Below are 26,104 nucleotides of genomic sequence, written 5' to 3'. Positions count from 1 at the left end.
CAACCAGTCGTCCAGATAAGGGAACACGTGGACACGGTTGCGCCGAAGATGCGCCACGACAACTGCCATGCACTTTGTAAACACCCTCGGGGCCGTGGACAGGCCAAATGGGAGGACTGCAAATTGATAATGAAGAGCCCCCACAACGAAGCAGAGAAAGCGTCTGTGGCGCGGCCAAATGGCAATGTGGAAATACGCGTCCTGCATGTCGAGGGCGGCGTACCAGTCTCCCGGATCCAGGGATGGAATAATGGTCCCCAGGGATACCATGCGGAACTTCAACTTTACGAGGTATTTGTTGAGCTCTCGCAGGTCGAGGATAGGCCTGAGGCCCCCCTTGGCCTTGGGGATCAGAAAGTAGCGGGAATAAAACCCCTTGCCTTTCTCGTTTTCCGGAACCGCCTCTATAGCTCCTTTGCTGAGGAGCGTCTGCACCTCCTGCCGAAGGAATTGCTCGTGAGAGGGATCCCTGAAGAGGGACGAGGAAGGAGGGCGGGAAGGAGGAAATGAAACAAACTGCAGGCGGTATCCCGTCTGCACCATGCTTAAGACCCAGCGGTCCGATGTTATTTGGGACCACGCCGGGAGGAAAAACGAAAGGTGGTTGGAAAATGGGGGGGAAGGATCCATAGGGGAAACTGTTACTGCGCCCTCGGGCGCACCTTCAAAATGAAGGCTTAGGTCCAGGCGGGGGTTTTGAGGAGCCTTGTTCTGCCCCCCTTGGTTCCCCGACTGCCTGCGCCTTCCGTTCCTGCCGCGGCGCCTGTAAAGGTCCTGCCGCTGGCGGAACTGGGAAAACGGCCTGCGTTGTTGTTGTTGTTGCTGCGACCTAAAGGGTCTACGCTGCGTCACGGGGGTGTGCATCCCGAGGGACCGCATAATGACCCGGTTGTCTTTCAGACTCTTGAGTCTGGGGTCTGTCTTGTCAGAAAACAGGCCCTGGCCTTCGAAAGGAAGGTCCTGTATAGTATGTTGGAGCTCCGGCGGAAGGCCGGAAACCTGCAGCCAGGAGATGCGACGCATCGTAACTCCTGACGCGAGGGTACGGGCAGCCGAGTCCGCAGCGTCCAGGGAGGCTTGTAAGGCCGTGCGTGCGACCTTCTTGCCTTCGTCCAAGATGGCCGTAAACTCTTGGCGAGCATCCTGTGGCAGCAGCTCCTTAAATTTGTCCACTGCCACCCAGGAATTAAAGGCATATCTGCTCAGCAGGGCCTGCTGGTTGGAGACCCTGAGCTGCAGCGCCCCAGCCGAATACACCTTACGGCCAAGGAGGTCCATCCGCCTGGCTTCTCTGGATTTGGGGGCTGGAGCCTCCTGGCCGTGACGCTCCCTATCGTTCACTGATTGCACCACCAGTGAACCCGGAGTCGGGTGTACATGGAGATATTCGTATCCCCTAGAAGGGGCCATGTACTTCCTCTCGACGCCTTTCGCTGTCGGAGGGATGGAGGCCGGGGACTGCCAGATGGTGTTGGCGTTGGCCTGGATGGTCCGTATGAAGGGCAGGGCGACCCTGGTGGGAGCATCAGAAGAGAGGATGGTTACAATTGGATCCTCTATCTCCGAGACCTCCTCTGCCTGCAGACTCAGATTTTGAGCCAATCGCCTGAGGAGGTCTTGGTGCGCCCTGAGATCCAGCGGGGGGGGACTGTTGGAGGAGGTACCCGCCACCGCCTCATCCGGGGAGGAGGATGAGGAGACCCCAGGCACGAGAGTGTCTAACTGAGGGTCTTCCTCAGCCCTCGCCTCTGCCTCAGGAGCCACAGCGGAGTCTTGCTGCTTGGACCCTTCCTCCCCTTCCGGGGAGGGAGGGGGGCGAGACAACGAGGCTTCAGGAGCCCTACGCTCCGCAGTCGCCGGCCTAGCAGGGAGCTGCTGGGGGCCCTGGGCCTGATGGTATGCCCAGGGTGTCCAGAATCCCCACTGTTGAGGGCCTTGGTCCTGCAGCGGCGGATCACCGAACAGCGCCGTCTGCCGGTCGGTGCCCAGCGCATACCCGCTGTCCGTCTGGGAGGATACGGACGGCTGTCTAGAGGGCCATGGAGGGGCCGACCCTGGATGGTAAGGGTCTGCGCGGGCCGGCACGGAGGATCGTCTCGGTGCCGGGGACCGGTGCCGGGAGTCATAACGGTGCCGGGATCGGGATCGGGACCGAGTTCTGTCGCGGTGCCGGGATCCTGATCGGTACCGGGCGCCGCTTCGGTGCCGGGACCTGCCATCGGCTCGGTGCCAGGAGGTCGACCGAGACCTGCCACCGGCTCGGTGCCGGGAGGTCGATCGGGACCGGGACCTGCCACCGGCTCGGTGCCGGGAGGTCGACCGGTGCGGCGAGTAGCGTCGGGACCTGCTTCTAAAATCGCGGTGCCGGTCTCGGCGACTGGAACCTGACCGCGATCGTCTCGATGTCGACCAGTGCCGCGAGTGCGACCGGTACCGCCGAGGGGAGCGGTGCCGGGACTGCGAGCGGCGGCGGGATCTGGAGCGCCCAAGACGTCGGGACCTGGATCGTGAACGAGATCTTCTGGGCGGTGCCAACATCATGGGCTTGCCTCTGGACACAACCCGCACCGGAGGTACCGGGGGTGGCAGCCGAGTGGGCTCAGTCAGGGCTATGAGGTCCCGAGCCGAGGCGAAGGTCTCCGGTGTGGATGGGACCAGTATCTCAACCCCAGATCTCATGGGGGAGCTCGGCGGTACCGGACTCGACGGACCCGCTGGGCCCGGAGTCGACGGTGCCGGCGGCGCCGCGGCCGATGTCGAGGCAGGGCGCTCTAGCCGGGTCTGCCTGGCCGGAGTATTGGACTTCGACGGCCTTGGTTCTGACTCCGGTGCCGGAGAGGGCCGGTGCCGGGGAGTCTTCTCAGTGCCGGTGCGATCCGGTGCCGGCGCCGAGATCACGGCCTGCGAAGCCGTCGGGTCAAGTGCCGCCTCCATGAGGAGAGTCCGGAGCCTTTGATCCCTCTCCTTCTTTGTCCTTGGCTTAAAAGCCTTACAGATGCGGCACTTGTCAGATCTGTGCGATTCCCCGAGGCGCTTCAGGCACGCTTCGTGGGGATCGCTGGTAGGCATGGGCTTCTTGCAGGCCGCACACTGCTTGAAGCCCGGCGAAACAGGCATGAGCCTGGCGCCAGGTGCCGGGAAGGGCTAAGCCCCCGGCGAAGAACTACTTAACAACTATTTAGCTTAACTATCTACTTAACCAACTAATTAACAACTATAATGGACTAGAGATGAACGATAGATAAACGATAGAGAACTAGGAGAGCTAGGGACGTGGAGGACAGCTATGCCGCGCTCCACAGTTCCAACGACCGACACGGCGGTAAGAAGGAACTGAGGAGCGGGCGGGCCGGCAGGGATATATATTGGGCGCCATGGCGGCGCCACTCCAGGGGGCGACCTGCCGGCCCACTGGAGTTGCTAGGGTAAAAAGTTTCCGACGAACGTGCACGCACGGCGCGCACACCTAACTGGAATGGATGTGAGCAATCACTCGAAGAAGAACTGTCATGTTTCCAGTCTTCCTCTGTTCTTCTATTCAACACCAGTATCACAGCAGTAATACCTTCCATTGAGACACTAACAAAAATAGAGTATCAGAATCCCAGCAAGGGCAATCAAGGCCAAGGGTCAGAGCAGGGGCAAACCTGAGGCTAGGAGTAGCTGAGTAGTTTGTAGTCAGTTCCAGGCCAGGGTCAATACCAAGGGTCAGAGTAAGTCAGGTGGCGAAGACCAAATCAAGCCGAAGTCAAATCAGGAATTTAAGAGCAAAGAGCAGGAATGGTCGTGGCAACTACAGATTTGCGCTGTTGCCTGGACACTTCCTGGAATGCCTCTGACATTTATATAAAGCAGGGAGCTGATCAGGAATGATGGGGCTGCTGTCTCTCAAACCTTTGAGGCGGTATTTCCCAGGGTCTGTGTCCACAACAGGTCATTGGAAGTGGAATGCAAGTTGGTTACAGCTGCCGCTGGATGGCAGCCTGGAGATGCCAGCTGTCTGGTAGTTCTATGGGTGTCATAAACAGATAGTTAAGGGTTAATGCCTCTTTTACCTGTAAAGGGTGAAGGAGCTCAGTAAACCTGGCTGACACCTGACCAGAGGACCAATAAGGGGACAAGATACTTTCAAATCTTGGTGGAGGGAGGTCTTTTGTAGGTGCTCTTTGTTTTGGGGGTTGTTCGCTCTTGGGACTAAGAGGGACCAGACATCAATCCAGGCTCTCCAAATCTTTCTGAACCAGTCTCTCATGTTTCAAACTTGTAAGTAACAGCCAGGCAAGGCGTGTTAGTCTTATTTTTGTTTTCTCAACTTGTAAATGTTCCTTTTTGCTGAGAGGATTTTACCTCTGTTTGCTGTAACTTTGAACCTAAGGCTAGAGGGTGTTCCTCTGGGCTATATGAATCTGATTACTCTGTTAAGTATTTTCCATCCTGATTTTACAGAGATGACTTTTACCTTTCTTTTCTTTAATTAAAAGCCTTTTTTTCTTAATACCTGATTGATTTTTCCTTGTTTTTAGATCCAAGGGGATTGGATCCAGACTCACCAGGGATTGGTGGGAGAAAGGAAAGGGGATGGTTAATTTTTCCTTGTTTTAAGATCCAAGGGATTGGATCTGGACTCACCAGGGAATTGGTGAAGGAGTCTCTCAAGGCTACCCAGGGAGGGGAAGGTTTTGGGGGGGAAAGGGAGTGATCCAGACACAAACTTCTGGATGGTGGCAGTGATACCAGATCTAAGCTAGTAATTAAGCTTAGAAGCGTCTATGCAGGTCCCCACATCTGTACCCTAAAGTTCAGAGTGAGGAAGGAATCTTGACAATGGATCTAGGTTCTACACCTGTGGGGCCTTACCTTGAGATTGCGGAGACAGCCTTGAGAATGCTAGAAACCCCTTAGATGCCTGGGAACTACGCCCAGCAGCCAAGTGGGGGGGGGGGGGAAAGAGAGAACTGTGTATTAAGACTGGCTGAAAGTATTCTGTTTAAACTGTTTTGAGGGAAGATTGGGATTTTCAACAAAAAGGTCTGCTTTCTGCAGAATATTTAAATAGCTGATCACAATACCAAATGCCCAAGAAGAAAAATAATATTTTGATTCAAAATGGCACCACCGCATCTCATGGAAGTTTTTGTTTGGGTGTCTTATGCTCCCATTCTTCTCTATGGGCTAAACTCCCTGGTTGGACTACATCTTCCACAATGCACCACTTTCCCCCCATCTTTGTGGTGAAGATCTTTGTGGCTGCATCATAGGAGCCCCAGCCATGACACATCACTGGAGATGTAGTCCAGCCAAAGAACCTAAGCCCATAGAGAATGGGAATTAATTCAGCGAGGACCCATACGCTGTTTTATACAGGAGGTCAGACTAGATGATCACAATGATCGCTTCTTACCTTATGACTACAAATAGGAGGATAAGGCATCCAACTACAACTCCTATGAGGCACCACTATTTTGAGTCAAAATATTTGGGGTTTTGCAAAAAAAAAAAAAAGTCATTTTCTACCAAAAATTTCAGTGAGAAATGGAAGCCTTCCTCTCCACACAGACATTTTGTCAAAATGTTCAGTAGAAGAAAAAAAATATTTTCTCAACCAGCCCTACTCCATGTAGATCTCTCTCATCAGATCTCCATGGCTCACTCTGTTGCTGTTAAGCAGATTATCACATCTGTGCACTTCACCCAACAGGATCACATCACCATATCATGCCAGAAAATGACACAACCAACTGACAACAGCTTCCAAGTCCAAGGGAGTGGTGGTGACGGCAAGGAGATAATCTGTGTAATCATAACCAAACTAACCATGGCTAGCAGCAACCCAAAGATCCGCTGTGGAGAGAACTTAAGGTATGTCTACACTACAAGATTATTCCGATTTTACATAAACCGGTTTTGTAAAACAGATTGTATAAAGTCGAGTACACGCGGCCACACTAATGTCAAAGTTAGAATCAGGACTCACAATTTGTCAGACCACTCTGTTTTATTAGCACAGCGCTCTGCCAATAACATTCAGAATATGTGAGCGGCCATGCAAGGCCAAAACAGTCTTATTTATACAGATAAAAGAGCGGGAATCAGACAAAGGAACAAAGAAAGCAAAACTGTAAAATTCACCTGGGGCACAGCATGCATATCCTACTTCCTTACTAACTCTTTATGGATCTGAGGCTAATACTTCACCAACTGCCCTTAAATGGTGCAATTGTTCTATGTGAATGTCTGTATTCCTGACACCTGGATTGCAGCATTCCAACAGTTTTTCTTAAAGGTACAGACAGCATTTCTTTAATCCTTTCTATTTTCACAATATAATTCATTCTACTTTCACAATCCCTCCTTTTGGTCAAGCGCACGCCATGACCAACAATTACTGGGTTCCACAAATTAACCGTTTCTTATCTTTTTGTTCATCAGTGATATTCAAAATCATTATATTAGCACTCTGTTTTGGGGCAGCCATCTGGGTGACACAATTCTGGATACAACAGATTAACTGAAAGCATACAAAAATCACTAAGATTTCAAACAGGATAATTAGGGCTCCCTGAAACAACCAGTTTCCTATGCCAGAGAAATTGAACAGGTTACTTAGCCACTTCCATAAAGAACTCAGCTCTTCATGAGGAAAATATGTGATTTGTTCTAAGTGGCTATAGCGATCTATTACCTTATTGGTATTGTATAAACATACAACATTGTTTTCCAGTGAGAGCACAGGTCCCTCCTTTGGCCGCGAGCACTATGTCCAATGCCTGACGGCTCTGGAGGGCCACCTGTCCGATCGCCTCTGTTTCCTTGGCCAGGGCTCTTAAACTTTCTCTGGTTTTATTTGCCATTATTTAAGTACTTAGGAGCCTTTTTGCCTGGTGTGTTGCTCCCCCAAGTGGGGTAAAGGAACTGCCAATAGCCTCTTCCCAGGTGTCATTACTGTTCCATATTGTGTTAAACAGACAAGGTCCTCCAGTGAGGTCTGGGTAATTGAGTGGGATAGCCAGGACAGGAACACCAATTTGAGAGTGGGCTGGGATGTGGCTGCAGACCCAGCATTTAGAAATAATAAGGGTCTGAGCTATCCACACTTGCTGCTGGATAAAAGAATTGTCATTGTGTGCACCCCAGACCTTAAGATACCAGCAGCCGAGGAACAGGCACTACCAGAGCTGCATGTTGGAGGCAGGGCCCTTCTGGTTCTGACAACCTCAACTGAGGGAACTGCACTCACAGTTTTATGTCCACCAGGCAGCAGGCGCTCGGCTCACTACTGCTTCTTCTTGGGCCTTGCTTTATGTAGTCATCTGCTTCTGGCAACCCTTACGAGAGCATAGATTGTAAGGTATTGCAGGCTGTTCCTCTACGTCTTCTTCTGGAGTCAAAAAAATTGACTCTGCGTGGTCCTGAGGTGGTGGTTGGTTCACTGGGGTCTGTGCATTCTTACACTGTGAAGCATGTATCCACTCTGAGATGCCAGACAGTTTAACAGCCGTCCCTTGACTCTGGCTGTAACAATGGCCTTCACACCGTATCTTTTCCTGATGCATACATTCCTCATTCACACAAATAGATTTGAGAATACAAACAGTAGTATTTTATATTGAACAAAAAAAAACATTGCAAATTAAACCTTGCTAAGTTTTACAATTGATAACTAAGACAATTTACATTGAGACCCAGGCCTTCAATGTTTCTCTAATTTACTTAACACAGACACAATAGAGAATCCTGTCTCTTACTACCTAAATCTTAAAACAAAGAGTTAGAGAGGGCCCAATTTGTAATGCATATGGGAAAACAGAATCCTGTAGTCCCAGGGGGTCATTTCTTTCTACTATTTAAAAATAGTGACTAGCAGGATGAAATCAAATTATACTTTAATTCTTATGGGATATTATAAAATCCTGCTCCTATATATCCCCCTTTTGACACTAAGATTATTAATCGCCAGTGTCACTTCTTATTTAGTCCACGTAATAGAAAATACTGGGAGGTGATTTGGGCCTGTGGCTTTAGCTTTACATACATTTGTTTTATCCACCAGCACATGAGGAATTACCCCCATATTTTCCTGTGTTTTTTTTTTTTTTTAATAGGCAGGCCAGGTTTTAATGGCTTCTACATTTTAAGGGTTATGCAAGAATTATTTCACTGTTTAGTTATTAAATTCATGAGGTGGTGTACTGCAAGTTTTGCCTCTTCTATAGCAGACCAAGTTTGTAATGTTTTCCCTGCTGTGTTAAGCTTTAAGTTTATTCACAGGTAATAGCTGAGAAGCATCATTACCATATTACTTTAAAGGATTTTTCCAAAAATCATACACACTACAAGTTGTTACAGGGGTACTCACTAACATTAAAGTTATTTTAATGTTTAATATTAACAGTAACATTAGCATCAAATTTATTAAAGGTATCTTGTTATACCATGCCTTTTATGTAGGCAGTTTGTTTGCTGACCAGGTATGTTCTTTATTTGCAGCTTCGTTTGTGCTGGTAGTTTTCACCTTTCTTTATCAGTTAGGTAATTTGCATCAACACAGGCTAGGCTTTTGGATTCAAAGCCATCAGCAGAGCTCAGAGACTCTGGAAAACACAGCCTATTGCGGCTCTTTTTGGAGCCCTAATAGGATTTTAATTCAGCAGCATGTTTCATTTGCATTTTTTTTTTACATCCCTTTCTACAATATACGCTGCACATGTCCTACGGAAAATGCACATTCTTTCTATACTATAACTTTTCAAAAACATTAGCCATATTAATTTTTACATAAGGTATAACTTTGCTTTGTTTTTTTCAGAGTTTTCATGTACTTTTATTAAAGTGACAGTCTGATTATACATAGTCATTTTAAGGCTCAGTGTTTTTAACATTGCTTCTTTTTGTTTTGTGCACCTCACCTCTGCTGTTGCTTCAGAGGGTCACTGTTAACTTCTTATTCTGTCATTACAGCTCTTATCTGCTATTGTTACAAAAAAACAAACCAACCAAACAAAAAGACTCCAGAATCTCTACCTATTCTCCTGATTCTGACTGCCCTATTGCAGCCATGACTTGGTCTTCATTTAAAAACATTTTAATTTTTGTAAAGAATCAAGTTACTCCTTAAGGGTTAAATGCTAAATCCCAGAGCCAAACAACACTAATTACCTGTGTCTTGCAAAAAGGTCTGTCAGTTTTGCAACTTTGAATCAAAGAGTCAAATGAATTTTTAGTGGCATTAAAAACAAAAACAAAATCAATTTATCTTACACCTACAAAACAGTAGTTTTACAAACCAGATGTGTTGGTTTAGATTCTTAGAACTTTACATACACAGACAAATAGATACATACACATTTTCTTTTCCTTAACATTTTTTTTTTTTACACTGCTTTGTTTTTGCATAGCTGTATATATATAAGGATTATTTACAGGCACTCTTCTGGAAAAGGGCCCATTTTCCCTTCAGAATTCTCTCTCTTTCACATGGTCCTTTTTAACATTTTCCACAAAGTTTAACTGCTTAATTCTCTCCAGCCTCTATAGTTAACTTTTCACTCTCTTTTCTTAAAGCACTTGTTTATGTTCCAAAATGACACCTTTATCACCTTAGATTTCACCCTTTTAAGTATTGTTCCAGGGGTTCATGCCTGCACTTACTACTTTTTTTTTTTTTCCCTGACACTATTCCCTTAGGGCTTTCAACCTGTTTCTTTTCTGTTGCTTGCCTGCTTGTCTGGGCCCGATCCTGCTTTTTTCAATGAACCGTTTGTGAATGATATTGTGGTCATTTCACAATTTTGAAAGAAATGTTCAAGGAAAGGGACCAGAAAGGGTGGGGGCTAGTTGAGGAGCCCCCCCCCCAACCTTGCTGAATTGGTAGTGGGACACTATAAAGAATCAGTTTCTGAGGCAGAGAACAAAGGGGAACAGAACAAGGGACTTTTTGTCCTTTTTACAATGAGATGGGAGTATGAAGGGGTTTGGATCGATCTGGGGTTTGGAGAACGGGGTAAAGGGGAGCGCTCGGTCTAGTGGTGGGAGAGGAGGCTTTTAATAAAGCTTTTAACTTATTATTTGAATAAGTGAGAGAGGCCAGTTTTGATTTTGTCCACCTATGATTTGCCTCTTCCCACCACTGCATGAAACAATTAACCTCTCCTTTAGCCAATTTAGTTTTAGGTTGGCCGAGTTTGTCCTTTAAGACGTCCACTCAGTCTTTGTTCCAAGATTTTAACAGTGGCCACTGAGTTTTGGGATCCTCCTGAGTTAGCCTAGACCATTTTCCCAGAAATTTACAGGAGTCTTGACCCTTTTTACAGGAGTCTGGACCCATCCTAAATACATAAAATGAGCCGGCGATCATTTAGGGAACTGTCCCGACTTAGACGTCTGGTTACCAGTACAGGAGGACTTTCACACACCAATCACACAAGAAGGAAATTCAGGTTCGTCAGAGCGATGCCTGCTGCAACACATAAAAGGAGCCCACAGGCTACTGCCTCAATTGCCCTTGCTTTCACACTAAGGGTTTTACCCAAGGTGTGGTGCGGCTGCAATTGTGCAGATTTCACTCACTCAGACCGCGGGGACAGGAACCCCTTGGTCGGCCGATCCCCAGACAGAGACGGCACCCAGACTCAAACACTCCACAAGAGGACAGATAGACACAGAGACAGGACAGTCCTCAGTCCGGACAAAACACAGAAATAATTACCTGACCAGATTCCTGATGTCAGATCCCGGGATCCCTACCAGAACAGAGTGGGAACCAACAGGTTCGATGGCGTAGACCTCACTGTGGCTGTGCGCCTTTCCGCTCTAGTGGGGGACCGCTTGGGCCAAATGCCCAGGTGCCAGCTGCCACGGTTATCCCACAAAAACAGTCAGGAATCACACAGCCCCAGTGAAGACGGTTGCCATCTCGGTGGAACCTCCAAATTGTCAAAGTTAGAATCAGGACTCACAATTTGTCAGACCACTCTGTTTTATTAGCACAGCGCTCTGCCAATAACATTCAGAATATGTGAGCGGCCATGCAAGGCCAAAACAGTCTTATTTATACAGATAAAAGAGCGGGAATCAGACAAAGGAACAAAGAAAGCAAAACTGTAAAATTCACCTGGGGCACAGCATGCATATCCTACTTCCTTACTAACTCTTTATGGATCTGAGGCTAATACTTCACCAATTGCCCTTAAATGGTGCAATTGTTCTATGTGAATGTCTGTATTCCTGACACCTGGATTGCAGCATTCCAACAGTTTTTCTTAAAGGTACAGACAGCATTTCTTTAATCCTTTCTATTTTCACAATATAATTCATTCTACTTTCACACTAAGCACATTAATTCGGCGATGTGCATCCATGTACCGAGGCTAGCGTCAATTTCCGGAGAGTTGCACTGTGGGTAGCTATCCCGCAGTCTCCCCTGCCCATTAGAATTCTGGGTTGAGATCCCAGTGCAAAAACAGTGTCGTGGGTGATTCTGGGTAAATGTCATCACTCAATCCTTCTTCCATGAAAGCAATGGCAGACAATCATTTCGCGCCCTTTTTTCCTGGATTGCCCTGGCAGACCCCATAGCATGGCAACCATGGAGCCCATTTTGCCTTGTCACTGTCACCGTATGTGTACTGGATGCTGCTGACAGATGCGGTACTGCAGTGCTACACAGCAGCATTCATTTGCCTTTGCAAGGTAGCAGAGACGGTTACCATCCCTATTGCACCATCTGCCACTGTAAATTGGCGATGAAATGACGGTTATCAGTCATTCTGTACCATCTGCTGCTGTCATGGGTGCTCCTGGCTGGCCTTGCTGAGGTCAGCCAGGGGCGCATGAACAAAAATGGGAATGACTACCCGGGTCATTCCCTTCTTTGTTTTGTCTAAAAATAGAGTCAGTCTTGCCTAGAATATGGGGCAAGTGTACTAGAGAACCAGAGAGCACAGCTGCTCCATGTCAGAGTCCCAGAGATCCCACAGAAATGAGCTGCATGCCATTCTAGGGGATGCCCCTGCAACAACCCCACCCATTGTTTCGCTCCTCCCGCAACCCTCCTGGGCTACCGTGGCAGTGTCCCCCCATTTGTGTGATGAAGTAATAAATAATGAAGAAATAACAAAACACTGACTTTTTAGTGAGATAGAAAGAGGGGGAGGAAGCCTCCAGGTGCTATGATAGTCCAGGCAGAACATTAATTGGGGGTGGGGGGGAGAGGAGTGCAGCCTCCCGCTGCTATGATAGTCCAGGCAGTACAGAATCTTTTCTTTAGATATGAAAGGGGGAGGGCTGATGGAGCTCAGCCTCCAGTTGCTACGATAAGGATGGTTACCAGCAGTTTTGCACCATCTGCTGGGAATAACTAGGAGTCATTTTCATTTTTACCCAGGCCAGCCAGGAGCACTCACAGGCTGATGAAGATGGGTATCACTCATATTGCACCATCTGCCAGCGGGAATGGGGATGCTGGTGTTCAGCACTGCAGCACCCCGTCTACCAGCAGCATGCAGTAGACATAGGGTGACACTGAAAAAAGGCGAGAAACGATTTTTTTCACTTTTCTTTTGGGGGGGGGGGTAAATTGACAACCCTGAAACACCTGGGAAAATGTTTTTGACCCTTCAGGCATTAGGAGCTCAGCCAAGAATGCAAATGCTTTTCAGAGACTGCGGGGACTGTGGGATAGCTGGAGTCCTCAGTACTCCCCCCCTCCCTCCCTGAACGTCCATTTGATTCTTTAGCTTTCCGTTATGCTTGTCACACAGCACTGTGCTGTGGACTCTGTATCATAGCCTGGAGATTTTTTCAAATGCTTTGGCATTTCATCTTCTATCAGAGCTACGTTACAGAACAGATTTGTCTCCCCATACAGCGATCAGATTCAGTATCTCCCGTACGGTCCATGCTGGAGCTCTTTTTGGATTTGGGACTGCATTGCCACCCGTACTGATCACAGCTCCACGCTGGGCAAACAGGAAATGAAATTCAAAAGTTTGCGGGGCTTTTCCTGTCTACCTGGCCAGTGCATCTGAATTCAAATTGCTTTCCAGAGCGGTCACAATGGTGCACTGTGGGATACCGCCCGGAGGTCAATACCTTCAATTTGTGGCCACACTAACCCTAATCCGACATGGCAATACCGATTTCAGCACTACTCCTCTTGTCGGGGAGGAGTATATCGATATAAAGGGCTTCGTTGTGTGGACGGATGTAGGGTTAAATTGGTTTAACACTGCTAAATTCGGTTTAAACGCATAGTGTAGACCAGGCCTAACTGCATAGCCATTTTATCAGCACAGGGAGCACGTCTCAGCAGCTTCCGCAACCCACACCCACGCTGCAGGAAACAGCCTTCTCTGAGCAGAGAGATTTATTACATCTTTAAACGAGCCCAGCCAGTCATTCCATCACTCATGAGTACGTGCAAAACACATACACATCAAGTATTCACAGGCAGTCCTGCTCTTTCCTGTACATGTAACATCTCCTCCATCATTCATCTCCATAAAATAAATCTATCAATTCCCTCTTTCTGAAACGTATAACTATTATCGTGGACTGTTGGGTTTTGACATTTCCCTCTTCGCTAGAACTGTCCTGGCTGTAGCTGAAAGTGTTATTACAGGCAGGAACACCAGATTTATTCCCATTTGAAAAGTGACATTTTCAAAAAAAAAAAAAAAAGACTCTGTTGACATTAAAGGGAGGATTTATTTTATTTTTCAGTACACATTTGTCTGCTACAGGTGATTCTGGCTTAGATTACAGGCAGAAAATTAGAATTCATGTTAAAACATCCCAGTATGGAACTTTCCATTGAGTGAGAGGCTTAAGCACAAGGTGAGAGACTGAAGCAGAAGAACAGATTCTGATCCCTTTTTTCCCCATCTTGAATAGGGCCTTATTCCCCACTACTCCCATTGAAGTAATTGGAGTAAGTAACAACCCCCCATAAATAAAGGCAGCAACCTCTCAACACCCCCACCCCCATTTGTAGAAGTCTATCATCAAATCCTGGACATCAAATCGTGTTATCCATTGCAGCCATACCTACTCACTATTTCGTCTGACCTCATAAGCTAGAGTCAGGTCTGGCTGATATTGGCAGGGGAGACCTTGAAGAAAAACCCAACATGCGGAGAGAAGTGTGCTGGTAATGCAATATGTGGCACTCCGCCTTGAGTCAGTACAGAATCAATGCTCTAGCATGATGGTGGAAGAAACTATGCTACAAGTACCATCTTTAGGATGTGCTGTTTAACCAAGGCCTTTGTCACTTGTCGTCATCACAGACTCAGAGCATCTTTCTTTTAAACTAACGTCCTGACCAAATTTCAGTTTGGCTAATTATCAGCAGCCCAGTTCCAGCAACTGGGAAATAGGTAGGGCTAGAGAAGTAGAAATGGCTCACGCTACAGTTGCCTCAGGACATATATTTTTGCGTCCTTTCCTATAAGTCATGATAGCATTGCTCTGCGCTGCTGAACAGCTCCACCTTCCAAGTTGCAGATGCAGGAAACCTATTAAAATACTTTAGCATTTGTTCAGAGGAAGAGTGCTCTAGGAGATACTAAAAATGGAAAGATTAAGCTGGAGTGAATTAAGTCACATTAATAAGATTTTACCAAGACATTAGAACAACAGTCACAAGTACCAATCTTCAGATGCCCTAACTTCACACATGAGCGAGGCTGTCTGACACTGCAGGGGCAAAAACAAACACCAAACTGAAGTAGGGTGACCAGACAGTAAATGTGAAAAATCGGGATGAGGGTGGGGAGTAATAGGAGCCTATATAAGAAAGACCCAAAAATCGGGACTGTCCCTATAAAATCGGGACATCTGGTCACTCTAAACTCAAGTGTTGGGCTCTGGCTAAGCAAGGTTCCCGCTGCAAAACAGGAAATAATATGATGCACAGCAAGCTTTTCTAGGATGATTCTAGTCTAACTTACTGCCCCTTACTGATCCTGCAAACATCCACACCAAAGCAGAGCAATGCTCACTTTTGAGGGGAAAGCTTCCCACTTAATCTTGAGCTACACCACATTACTTTCCTTTTTTTAGGTACAATAATATCTGCAAGTAGCTTAATTTAAAAAGAAAAAGAAAAAAGAAAACCCCAGCTGGACGTCATGTTGCTGCATAATCACTTAAAGGCTGGATGAGGGTAGCTGGTTAGGGCACTACTTACCGTTTGCATGTATACTAATCAGAGTCCAGTCAACAGGCTCTGACGAATTTTGGTTAAGAGGCGGATCACAAAACATGTGGGGTTGGAGAGTGTGAGCTACATTTTAAATAGAAAAGGTTTGCACACCCTTCTCTCCTCTCCACTCCCAGTTTACCTCTTTGAATTAAAAACAAAACAAAACACAAAACACACAAACCCAACCCAACAAACTTTTTTGAACTGTACAGGAACCTTCAGGATTAAAAATAATAATGGAGTGTACACAGCAACAGTACCATCCAGTGGACTAACAAGCCATTACCAGTGCATTGTTTGGATTGTTTCTGATTTCTCTACAGTTGCCAGCAAGGTCCAATTCAAAGGGTAACGCAGCTGAGCTGTGACAAAAAGGTAGCAGAACACCTAGCTGTATTTCACTGCCTGCTGGAAAGTGCATGTACGCTACCTATTTCCATCCTTTTCCAAGTCACGTAGGCATGAATTGCCTTCTAACAAGGATGCCCCTATATCACTGCTGCCATCTTCAGAACAGTGACATTTTGCACTTATCCCCACTGAACGGCTTAAAAAACACAATGCAAAACAAAATGGGGTATTATTTGCTCATCTCTCATGGTGTTGCAGCATATATCAAAATTAAAATTTGAAGTCATTAGTTTCAGGTACTCACTGACCTAGTGGGAATGGCACAATTACTATTATAGCTATTAATCAAACAGATAATAGGGGAAAAACAGCACTAGCAGAATTTTAAGTGTTACAATTTCAGCAAGGTGGCTGTATATTTGCAGAGACTGGTTTTTCAACCACAGCCAGCCAGAGGACAATAAGAACATGAACATAAACTGGAATTTAACCATTTCTTCCACCTTTCCCAGGCAGCCAGTCAATCTACGTCTGTGCCTGTACTAGCCACCTCACCCATAATTCTTCACTAGCATTGAGCAATGGTGGGAAAAAGATCTCAGGCTTTTTTTAAAGTGATTAAAACAAAAGCCTGAGCCTCCCTGCAGCTACATCTTCCATCACTGCTACCACTGGTGGAGATTGACAAATTCACACCTCACTGCACCAGCCTGGGATCCCTCACCTAGGGGATAGGGAAGAATTCATCCTCAGGGAGGGCAGATGATGCTGCCACTACATTCCTCCTTTTGAGTTTTTCCTCTGCAAGTTGAGGGGAGCAGATTTACTTTACAGACAGGGCTCCACAGGCATTTCGCAAACAGAAGCTATCAAGGTCATGAGTTAAATCAACATGTACTCCTGCTACATGTCCCGCCCCCCAGTCAGCACTGCCAGTTTTGGGGCTGCAGTGAGATCCTATGGGTTCCCTTTCCCCACAAGAGGAGGTGATTGGCTTCTTCACTTCTTCCCTTCCTAATGTCCCCAGTAGTTTGGTCTATTATATAAAAAACACAATCACAGCCAATAAAGTGAGCAGGCTGCTGCCAACAGAAAACGTGGATTGTTTTTATGTTTACCCGCCTCTTTGGAAATGGAAATAAGGAGACACATGGACTAAATACAAGATATTTATCTTTTATTAGTTTGTCATTTTCAGTACAGTTTGGGAGTTAAGAAGTGCCAGTGACTGGGAGCATTCAAAATCTGAAACACATGATACTTCCATTTCTTTAACTACCCATAGAACAGTTGAACCACAGCTTTCCCAGTCTACTACTGGGGGGAGAAAAGCACATGGAAAGGACAGGATTCCATTTTACCTGTTCGAAAATTGATGTCCTATAATTGTGGATACTTATTCCCAGTTTTTCCAGCTTGCAATGGTCTCTAGTGTGCACCCATCCTTCTCCCCTGGAAGGGTAGCATTTACATTATGGGAATGCTTAAAAGACACAACCAAGTGGGCCCCACTGTTCTGGAAAAGATAGCTCAGTGGTTTGAGCATTGGCCTGCTAAATGCAGGGTTGGGAGTTCAATCCTTGAGGCCATTTAGTAGTTAGTTGGGATTGGTCCTGCTTTAAGCAGGGGGTTGGAGTGTAGATGACCTTCTGAGGTCTCTTCCAACCCTGATATTCTATGATTAAATAGATACAGTCCTGGGTATAAGTCTTAAGAGGACTGTTTTTCAATGGAAGTATTTAATATTTATAAGTCAACATGCACCTGGTTTTCGGTAACTCCATACATCCACAACTCCCATCAATTTCCAGTGGTGTTACGGACCCTCAGCACATCTGAAATGAGGCTCTGTAAATATCAGGCTTCTTAATTAAACAGCTTTCACAAAATTACTATGTTAAGTCTATAGTGGATATGAACATTAAGTTTCCACTAGACTTTGAGACAAGTTATTTAACAGGCTTCATTTTGTGATAGACTATAAAAGTTCTCAGAGGTTAAACTTGTGTCGTCATGACTATTTGGCACAGGGGCTTGGGTACAAAAACCAAGTGCAGAAGACAAGATTGAGTACACCTCATTTTGGACTATAGTAAATGAAAGCAAATTATCTTTTCTTCCCCAGTTTCACAAACACATCTCCCTAAATACATCAATGCATAGAAGGTAAAGGTAGAAAAGACCTATTAGAATATCCATGTGGTCTCCTTGCCAATCTCCGATTATTCTCTACAGTACATGTTCCAGTGCTTTACCTGGCCTAGTCTGAAGTGCTAGTGCTTCCAACTCTTCCCTTACAAAACTATCCATAATCCAAAAGTGTCTCACAATCTAGAATTTTTTCCTACAATTCTGCAAGTTTCCCTCTCAACTGCATAGTTCTATCCTTGTGCATCACATTATATAAATGCATCTCAAATAATTAACTCACATCACCTTGCCTTTAGCTGTCATTTGTAAAAGCTAGACACATTTATCTTTTCGTCTAAGTCACACCTCTAGCACACCGTAATCATTTGTATTGTCCTACTCTAAACTCCAACCAGTTTGCTGGTTCTGAGCTGTCTAAAAGTGAAAGGGCCATTTCCAGTTGCAGCTGCACTGGAGATGTATAAGAGAATATTACCTCCTGCTTCTTGATATGTCTCTGTATATACAGTCCAAATTGCACTGGCCTTTTTTCCTTCCCCTCCCCCACCTTTTTTTTTTGGCAATCACATCACATTAGAAAAACCTCATCTGTAGTGATGCCCATTATCACTTCCAAGCCTCTTCCAACATTCCTGTTTTTCCTCTGCATATTTTGTAATTGTTGTTCCTCAAAGACATTTAGCTAGACTAAGTTCTTCGGGATACAGGTTATTTTTTTACTATGTGTTTGTACGGGGTCAATTTTTTAAAGTGCAAGTGACAGACGCTCAAGTCCCACTGATTTCCATTGAGACTTCAGCTCCCAGAAGCCTGTCTCTTTTGGGACTTAAGTTCTGTTGAAAGCTTTTCCCTTTAGTGTATAGTAAAATGGGAACCCAGTCTGAGTTGGGGACTCTATTATTTGCATTAGAGTAGTCGGGGCGGCTCTTATGTATTTTGCTGCCCCAAGCACGACAGTCAGGCGGCTTTCGGTGGCATGCCTGTGGGAGGTCTGCAGGTCAGTGCCTTCGGCAGACCTCCCTCAGGCAAGCCGCCGAAGACAGCGCGAATGCTGCCCTCACGGCAACCGGCATGCCGCCCCCCACACACGCTAGCTGCCCTGGTGCCTGGAGCCACCCGAGTAGTGCCTAATAAAACTGCTGGTGTTCAAGTGATATTAATTTTCTGTATTTCTAACCTATGTTCCATTGTTGTGTGTCCACTCCCCATTCTTCTTATGATCTCAAGCAGTGTCTGCCTCAAAAAGGAGCAGGGTTCAGATTCCTTCTCATGTGCTAGAAAACTCTACATTCTGCACCATGGCTTTGTCCTGCAGAACTCTGGAATCTTTTGCTGTTGCTCTATACCCAACAGATACCTGGGTAGTTAGAATACCTCATCAATTCTTAGGTCTTGCGGTCTTCCCCTTCTGAATGTCTGTAGCAGATGCCCATAGTTCTGTTAGTCATCCCTTGCATTATCTATACCCAAACAATTCCTTTCATCACACCTGATAACCTGGTGGCACCCTCCCACCTTCTCCTGTACATTTGAGTCTCCTCTTTACTGACATTCTAGTTCCCAGAATCATCCTGAATTTCTGCTGTGGCAACTTCATTATAATTGTCACAATTTAATCTGTTTTCTCTGCACTGGATCTTTTTATCTGAACAGCAACTCCATATTCTGCCTTACGTTACATGTTCAGCTCAACCCACAACCTTAGCACTTGCTTTGTGGGGAACACTCAGGGATTCACAGTTTGGGATACGTGACACATTTGCCAGAAAAAAGCATTCACTTTTCTTTTGAACTTACCTTGAACGTTGTAGACTCCTATTGTCCAGTGTTGTTTCCACAAATGTAGTTTGGAAATGTGCACGTGCCCACAAGCTAATAACTTCGCTCCTCCATTTGACATTTAGAGATGACTTACAGAAGACATCATATCCACAGAATCAGTCATAATGCATATAAGTCTTATCTTTCAGGCAAGAAACTAAATCCAGATAGTTGATAAAAACAAAAAGATTAATAGCAGTCCTAATATTTTTCCCAGGACTGCCATGTTCAAACCCCACAGTGATCAACCACCTTCTAAAAAACTAGACAGATAATTTTATAACCTTAACATTGCAGCATCTGAAAAGCTTTTTTGTTTTTTCAATCCTGGTGCACTCCTTCCATCTTTTCAATGAATGATTCTTTTGGCACTGATGATAACCTCTTAATGCCAGTGAAAAAGAAGTGCTGTTTTTGCAACTTGCTAGCTACACATAGCATGCATTTTCTTATTGTCTGATTACCAATGGTGCTAATTAGAGCAATGATTACATCTTTCCTCATCTTGTTGATTGCTAATAAAAGGACTAATTAGAGACCTAATAAGATTGAAGTAACTGACTGCAAACTTATAGTATACTACAATCCTAATTACTGCAGTATGGTGAATTTACCTGTGATCTGATTTTGACTGCGAAATTTGTTTTAGATCAGGATCTTAGGACCCTGGAAAACAGGAGTAAAACGGGATATGGTGTTTAGGAGATATGAGGATTTAAAGAATAATTTAAAAAAAGTGATCTGACTTCTTTAACTAATTTTAGCTCATCATAACTCCAAAATGGGTTGGCTAGGAACTCCTCATTGTTTTAGTTTGTTGTATCGTAATGAGAACCGCTGCCTTTAATTCTGGGGAACGTCTTAGTGGAAGTTATTCAAAATAACATGCACATTTCTTTTGCCTTAAATGCGGATTGGCACAATATGAGAGTGTGGGAGGGAAGGCAGCAGGCAGGAAACACAGTGGTGTGGCCTACAGGAAGAAACCCATGTGGAGCACTCAAATGCCAGTCTAGGAGGACTGAAAGAAAGCCATATGGCTACATCTACAATGGCTCCTGCTTTCTTAAAGCCACATGCCAGCAGAGAGCACTACTGCATCTCTTTACTGAAATGGATCATATTCAGAAAATTAACCAATACCCCAAAGAGAGCCTTACTTTGACCCCTAGCACAAATGCATAATTACTGTACCTAGAACTACAAAAGCTAGAATAAAAGTAGCTTACATGAGCCACGCAGGAAGCAGATCACACCTTCATATGGGATACATTTGTACAAAACCAAACCCATGCACTTCACATCTCAGCAAACAGGCGCAGATTTAAGACATCTGCAGCCACTGGCTGTGAACTTAGTCCTCATCAAAACCACCTTCATCTGAAAGCCCTGCATTAAAACTTTTCCATCTTACTTGTTAAGTACAACAGATGAAGAGAATAGAAAGTTGGCAGGATACAGGGTTAGAGTTAAGGTTGCTTGAGTGGCCACAGATGTGCATTCCCACACTTCCACATTTGCTAATTCTGGCTTTCAAACACTGGTGGTTTTACCAAAAGAACTCTCCCTTTAAAAAAAAAAAGTTGCAAAAGGAAGAGCAGGCTTATGTCCTGAGTTCATTACAACTTTTCCCTATGCCCTAGGCTATTTTATTCTGATAAAATGCACTTTGCAGATATCAGTTCAAACTTGATCACCTCAATCTCCATTCATTGCTTGACAAATTCTAAATGGTTAATTTCATAGAGCAGCCAAACAAAATGCTAAAATGTTGTTCCGAGTATTTCTTACCTAGTGATCCAGCTCCTCTAATAGGCAAAGTTGTGATTGACTGTTGGTAATTTGATCAAACTGATAAGGAAAGTTGGGAATGCCTAGTTACCTCAACATATAGTTTTATATAACTTATGGCCAGTAGGCCATAGCTCTGACAGCACGATTGTACTAGGATCCTTTCAAGTTCTAGGGGCAGATTCTCTACTCCTAACCTCTGCCTTTGCAGCACTCAGGGAGTGCAAATCCACACAAGTCCCTTGCTGCCAAATCCCCATGTGGGAGAATCTTCAATGTGCAAAGAGTTCCTGTATCTCCCTCTTTGCAGCCTCAATGCAAAGGAAACATCACTTTCAGGGAAGGGGAGAATATTAAGGGATAACACTCCAGCAGTCTGTAGCCTAAGCGTTACTCTAATTTGCATCAGGATTGAGGGAGAGAATCAGAAGGTCAAGCATGGTTCTCCCAGCACTCCCTCTGTTGCACCCAGCAGATCGCCACAGCAGGAGTCTGCCCCTTAATCTGTCTGGATTAACTCCAGATTTATAGTATAGCACAGTTATTATGAGGTCAGGGATATGTACATTCTATAATTGTGAACATCAAAACAAAGTTGCAGCCCTCTGCTGTCTTGGTTGACATTTGTCCAGTTCTCATTCCAGTATGCCGTCCAACAAGATACACTGGGGGGATGGCATGGCACATCTTGCACTGCTCCAGACGCAGCTTTCTGTGAACAGGTCTGTTTCCAAAGCTGTCAGTCCAAGCGTTTTCCTGTATAGTCTAAACTGACATAAGAGGAAAAAGAGATGATAGTTTAGCCAATGGTCATCTCAAACAGATTTACCTGATTGTGGGCCTGATCCAAAGCCCATTGAAGTCAAACTCCACTAACTTCCATGGGCTTTAGATCAGGTCCTATGCATGCAGTGACCCTCTGACAGACTGTACCCCTATGTCCATCCTTTTTACATGACCATGATATATTTTGTACAAAATATGCCTTGAGAGGTATTATTTGACAACTCAATCTGCTGGACATTATTTTGTCCTGGTAAAATAGGTGTATCAACATTGTAGGTGAAGTATAAGTTTCTACTGTATAACACCACTGTAACATGCTCCAAGTTTACGAAAGGAGGCACTAGCCAGTTCCTCAGAAACAAAATAGACAAACCAGCAACTAAACTGGGTGGCTTAAGCCAATAAAATCAAGTGGATTATCACCTAGTTAAGTGACGATTCTTTGGCAGGAAGAAATGTGTGAGAAGTGTACATATTAGCAATAGAAAACAGCTGGGGGTCCCTGTGTAAACAGACTGGCTGCCCCCTGAACCCCAGCTGGAAATGACCTTCAAGGAGAGGAGAAAGGTAAAACAGAGAAACACACAACACAAATTACCTCTCTCCATTCCTCTATGCTCACTGCAGGAACAGCAGCATGAAAGACACCCCAGGTTGGAGATCTGAGGCGACACAGCTGTCCATCTGTCCAGATTGTATCCTGGATAATGTCACAGGTCCTCATCGAGGGCATGGCATACCCATATTCAGTATCCTCCAAGTAATCGTTCCATAGACAAGGACTATGGGACAACTTGGATTCCCTATGTAGTTTCCAGGAAAACAGACTATAGGAACAAAGCCAAATCTCTGGATAAGATTTCTTTGCATATTGTCTTTGAAGATCAAGCTATTAAATTGTTAGCAACAATCAGAAGTGATACATACAGCACATACATATATGCACTAACAAAGATGTTCCAGTTTTCCCCTTCTCTTTCCTATACATTGATACTTACCCATCTCCGTAAAGTACTTTGAAACCTACAGATAAAAGCTCTGTGTAAGTTTAAGTATTATTTCAGACATTAAAAACTATATTCTAGACTTTCCCAAGTAAATGCAAGCACTCAAGAAAAAATTAATGCTATATACCCATGGGAAAGTACATCTTACCAGATAAGATGACAGACTTGTTCATAAATAGAAAAAAAATACAGCTGTTCATAAGAGTAACAAACTTATTTGACTTGTGTAGAAACAAAAAGAATTAAGTTTTATTCACATACCACTTCTTACCTCTTCTTGTGAAACTAACTCACTTTCTGCATTTTACTAAAGGCTAATATTAATTCCATAGAGTTCATTAATACAGGTAATTTTACAAGATTCAGTGCTCTACAACAGCAAAAAAGTGGGGGCAAGCCTCTTATTTAGGAACCTAAATGTAGGCATCCAGTTTGAAAATTCTGGCCTAAACCAGTAACACTGTCCTTTTCCCCACATCTGTTTTGTATGCAGCTAATATGTCTAGGGAATCAGACTTCTGTTAAACAATCAAATGTAATGTATTTCCATTCTGAAAGTTCCATTTAAAAGGTTAAATACGCCTAAACCAATGACAACATAACCATGGGCAAAGACCTGAGCCGGAAAGTTGAAGCCACCGTTGGCCTTTGTTCCCTGTGCTAGAGGGACAATTACGTTATTGAGATGTCAGAACTGTCACCTAGACACAGCAGAAGGTCAAACTATATGACCTAACAGCATCTCTAAGGCCTGATTGCCCTTACAAATCTGTGCAAGTCAGGAGTAACTCCATTAAAGTAAATGAAGATACACTCTGTTTACATTACACTGCCCTCAATTTGTTTTTTTAAATTCTCTGCTTGGCCTTTGGGGAGGGACAAAAGAGAAGGAAACAAAATAATAATTTGTTAATGCCACCTGACAGCCAATGGAGCATCATTCATTAGTATTTATTACCAATGATCTAATCTTTAAGGGGAATGGTGTGATCATGCTAGTTTGAAAAAGGAGCAGAGGAACAAAGGGTTAACTCCTTGAGAACCCCATTTCTCCACGTATGTATATCAAAACGATTGTAATATCTCAATACCACATGCGAGTTCTAGCCAAGACTAGAACCATCAAAAACATTAGCTTGTACCAGCCTCTAAGTGAAAGGCTACCACAGCATTTACAAAGAAATACCATGTAATTTATTTTACTACCATATTAATCACTATGGAGCACTGACATTTAGGCCTATAAAGCCTTATTCATAGAGATACGGGCACAGGGAAAAGACTGGCAGTTTCATTGCTATATTAAAAGTTTTACTCAGAACTACTCTGAAGTTTCATTTCATACTATAGAAAAACTAAGTTGTTTGCCAAATTAAATTTTAATTGCATTATCATTTCTGAGTGTCACTGACAGACATCAAGATTTGCATTGTGCCAGTGCCATTACAGAAACCAAATGGGGTGAAAAAAAAAATTGTAAGCATGTGTCAGTCGTATCTGAAGACCAAAGGAATGCCAGGGTTTGTTGCTTATTTTTATGAAGTAGTAATGAATTTTACTTAAAATTCCCCCACAATGGGAACAGCTCTCTCCTCCATGTTAACTTTCAGCTTGCAGTGCAAAGCAAAACGCATGCAAGGTTTTGTTATTCTGCAGAAAACTAAAACCAGTCTGCACTTCACCAAGCCATACAGATATATCACAGCTTTGAAGAGAACACAAAAACCGTAGCTTTATTAATGTACAAAAAGTTACAGTGCTGTTCACACTACAAATATGTTCCACCTACAAAAATGCTCAACAACTATGTACAGCCAATTGAAAGAGGTAATCAGCCAACTTCTCCACTCTTGGGAGATTCCATCATTATGACAGTCTTGCCTTAGAGAGGTGCTCTGTAAACCTCCTAGACCACCCCAAATCTTCCAAAAGATGCACAGGTAACATGGACAACTTTTCTTCTTGCCCATTTCTGGCAATTAAGCTTATGGTATTTCAACCCCCTTTCACCCCCATTCCAGACTCCCATGCAAAGACAGGAAGTCATGGATTTACTGCCATTCCCAGTCTGATGACCTCTCAGTATAAGCCACTTAATAAAGAAAATATACATGTGTTTTGGCCAGCATACCATCAACAGTGTTATTCTGATCCCTCTAAGCAATGACTTGTAGGCTTAATACAAACACAGGGAAAGAATTAGATGACATTTCAACAGTCAGCTCTTTGATCGCTATTCATATAAATGATCTCAAAACAAGAGAACGTTTCTCACTGGACCCTCATGAGAAAATTCCCACTAATTATGTGTTCTTATATAGACGTACAAAAAAAAAATTACAATCCCTAGCTACTGAGCACTTAATATCTTTAACATACCCCTTGAGGTAGGTAAATGGGTAAAATTGAAATGGGACTATGAAAGATGAGGGGCACAAAGAGGTAAGTGACTCATTTGCAGGTCAGCATCCAAGCCAGTGGTGTGCTGGAAGGTAGAGTTCTTGAGCATAGCCAGAAATTAATGTGTTATTCGAGGACAGGTTGCAGAGCAACTGATGGTGAGGAAGCCAGTTTTGTCAAACCCTCTATTCCAGAGCAGGTTACAGAATCAGTGTCCCGTTACTAGTCAGACACTAGATGGAAGCTAGACTCAAATGAGAGTGGGATAGAGGATACTTGTAAGCCCTACGTACTTGTTAGGGTTAACACAGGATTAACCATGAAGAGCAAGAGAAAGCCAAAAGAAAGTGTAGGTCCTCTACTTAGCAGGGAAGCAGAGCTAATGACTGATGACATCAAGAAGGCTGAGTGTTCAATGCCTATTTCACTTCAGACTTTACTAAAAAGGTTAATGGTGTTGAGTACTGGGTCACAATACTAACAACAAAGGGGAAGGAATGCAAGCCAAAATAGAGAAGAACAGGTTAAAGCACATTTAGATAAGTTAGACATATTCAAGTTGTAGGTCTGATGAAAGTCATCCTGTGGTATTATG

The 26,104-nt window shown here is 44.4% G+C and overlaps 1 long non-coding RNA gene across 1 annotated transcript; it reads right to left on the bottom strand.

Moving 5' to 3' along the window:
- Positions 1–18,252: 18,252 nt before the first annotated feature.
- On the bottom strand, positions 18,253–24,773 carry LOC115635591. The gene is made up of 2 exons (XR_003996646.1): positions 22,701–24,773; positions 18,253–22,086 (listed from the first exon to the last, which is right to left on the bottom strand). It is a non-coding gene; the product is annotated as an uncharacterized LOC115635591 (long non-coding RNA).
- Positions 24,774–26,104: the final 1,331 nt, after the last annotated feature.

The sequence above is a fragment of the Gopherus evgoodei genome, chromosome 15, assembly GCF_007399415.2.
Source record: "Gopherus evgoodei ecotype Sinaloan lineage chromosome 15, rGopEvg1_v1.p, whole genome shotgun sequence".
In the NCBI taxonomy this organism is placed as follows: domain Eukaryota; kingdom Metazoa; phylum Chordata; order Testudines; family Testudinidae; genus Gopherus; species Gopherus evgoodei.
This window is presented reverse-complemented; position numbering and strand designations above follow the sequence as displayed.